The following is a 2,663-nucleotide window of genomic DNA, read 5'->3' on the forward strand; positions in this document are numbered from 1 at the left end:
CCGGCCGCCGCGGGGGCTGGCGGGGCTGGCGCTGCGGGTGGTGCTGAGGGACAGCTCCCTGCGAGCGCCGCGGCATGGCCGGCCCGGCCCCGCTGGCGCGGCCGCGGCTCCCCGGGGTGCTGGGGGCGCCCGGGCGGGCCGCCGGATTGGTGGGCTCGGCCAGAACGACCCTCATGACGCACCCCATCCCCCCCGCTCCCTCCTCCCCTCCTTAGGCTCAGGGCCACGCCCTCCTCGACAGAGGGAAATGTTCCCTGCCCACCTGGCCGGGAGGGGTAAAGGGGGGGTCTGATCTGCCCCTCCTCCGCCCCCCCACAGCCCTGCAGCAGCAAGGACAAGGCAGCTCAGATGGAACCAGCCCAGTCCCAGAGGGGAGCCCTTCCTGTCCCCCTCACCCCACCCATCATCTCCCTCCCTGGGCAGGTGAAGCAGGCAGGGACCTCCTGGCCTGCCCTCTGGGCAGGAAAAGGGAGCCCCTCTATTGAAACCCAAAACGCACCCCAGGGGAGATCACCGGATCTGAAGGAGCCCCAACCTCCGGGCACCAGGGCCTGGCTTTGCCATCCTGCGCCTTACCTGCTCCGCGCCAAGGGCGCCCGGCTGGAATCGGCCCCTGGCTTTTAGAGCCCCCGGGACGTGTCTGCGTGGGGATGGGGAGCAGCCGTTCTAGCGAGGGCTCTTGCTCTGTCTGTCTCCTGGGGACCAGGTGCCATTGGGTTCCCTAAACACCTGGGCGGGAGAGCAAACAGAAGTCATCAGCATGGAAGAGCTACAACAGACTCACGCAAACAGCCAGCCCAGAGCTACCCACAACGTCACACTGAAGATATGACTTGATACCAGTGTAGGTAAACTGATGCAACTTTGGGGCCTTGTCTACACTAGAAAGTTGAACCACTTTAACTTTCCCTGTATACGTAAAGCGGTACAGCCTGTCCTAGTGTGGATCCAGTTATACTGAGATGTATTAGCAGAGCTATTCCCACATGGCAAGGGGCACCTTTATACCAATATAACTGTGTCCACATTAGGGATCAGACTGGTATAAATCATCAATAAAAATCACTCCCAACCTCCCATAGGTCTGGTACAGAATCTGTGTGCAGAGCCACTGTGTGCAGCATTATAGGGTTAGACACATCCTTTAAGGCTAGTGTTCAGTGGGACTTTGTAGCCCAGGTGTTCTCTGGAATAATTATTAGCACCTTGATGGAGAAACTGAAAAACTTTTTACGTGACAAGACTAGAGTTTAAGATTTTTTCCCCCCTCTTGCAATAATTAATGACTCAAATTTAAAGGCCAGATGGACCATTATGATCAGCTAATCTGACCTCTTGCGTAACACAGGGCACAGAATTTCAACCGGTCATTCCTGCACCATGACTGAGCAGAGCAGGTGGCTGAGCTAAAGGATGATGAGAGATCCAGTCTTCATTTAAAAGGCTATAAGTGATGGAAGTCCCCTACTTATGGGGTAAGGAGAGCTAATTATGGATGAGATCCAGCAGGCAGAGATGTTTAATGTGACGGTTGCTTCAGATGTCACTGAAAAGGTTAATGGTGAGCAGATACCCAACACAAATAATATTAACAAGGAAGAAGTGGAAATTGGTTAAAGAATATAGAGAAGTGAGATGTATTCAAGTCAGCAGGGCCAGATGAATTTCACCGTAGGGTACTTAGGGAACTAGCTCAAGCAATCTCGGAACCATTAGCAATTATCTTTGAGAACCCGTGGAGGACAGATGAGGTCCCAGGGGACTGAAGAAGGACAAACATTGCACTTATCTTTAAAATAGGGAACAAATCGGAACCCTAGAATTATAGACCAGTCATCTTAACTTTGATACCTGGAAAGATACTGGAATAAATTATTAAGCAATCAGTTTGTAAACACCTAGAAGATAATGGGGTTTCTAAGGAATAACCAGTATGGCTTTGCCAAGAACAAATCATGCCAAACCAAACCAATTTCCTTCTTTGACGGATTACTGGCCTAGTGGATGGGGGGTGGGGGGAGCAGGAGACGTGATCTATCTTGATTCTAGTCAGGCTTTTGACACAGTCCCACGTGACATTCTCATAAGCAAACTAGGGAATTGTGGTCCAGATGGAAACAGAAGATGGGTGCACAAGTGGTTGAAAGAATGTACTGAGAGAGTAGTTATCAATGATTCACTGTCAAACTGGGAGGGCGTCCCGAGTGGGGTACCCCGGGGATCAGTCCTGGCTCCAGTACTATTCAATATTTTCATTAATGACTTGGATCATTGAGTGGAGAGTATGCTTATAACATTTGCAGATGGCACCACGCTGGGAGGGGTTGGAAGCACTTTGGAGGGCGGGATTAGAATTCAAATGACCTTGACAATTTGGAGAATTGGTCTGAAATCAACAAGAGGAAAATCAAGACAGACAAATGTAAAGTACTACCCGTAAGTAGGAAAAATCAAATGCACAACTACAAAATGGGGAATAACTGGTGAGGTGACGGTACAGCTAAGAAGGATCTGGGGGGGCAGAGTGGATCACAAATTGAATGAGCGTCAGCAATGTGATGCAGTTATAATTGTGGGGCGTATCAGCAGGGGTGTTATATGTAAGACCCGGGAGGTAATTGTCCTGCTCTGGTCAGCACTGGTGAGGCCTCAGCGGGAGCACT

At 51.1% G+C, this 2,663-nt stretch overlaps 1 protein-coding gene across 1 annotated transcript in view; it reads right to left on the reverse strand.

Moving 5' to 3' along the window:
• The window catches only part of LOC112120139 (small conductance calcium-activated potassium channel protein 2-like), a 50,242-nt gene extending 49,601 nt beyond the window's left edge, over nucleotides 1-641 (reverse strand). Inside the window, exon 1 of the mRNA XM_026654960.1 lies at nucleotides 577-641. The gene's annotated coding sequence lies outside the window, so the exon portion shown is untranslated. The remainder of the gene's footprint in view (nucleotides 1-576) is intronic.
• Between the last annotated feature and the right edge of the window lie 2,022 nt (nucleotides 642-2,663).

The sequence above is a fragment of the Terrapene carolina genome, unplaced genomic scaffold, assembly GCF_002925995.2.
Source record: "Terrapene carolina triunguis isolate 2854851 unplaced genomic scaffold, T_m_triunguis-2.0 Scaffold194, whole genome shotgun sequence".
In the NCBI taxonomy this organism is placed as follows: domain Eukaryota; kingdom Metazoa; phylum Chordata; order Testudines; family Emydidae; genus Terrapene; species Terrapene triunguis.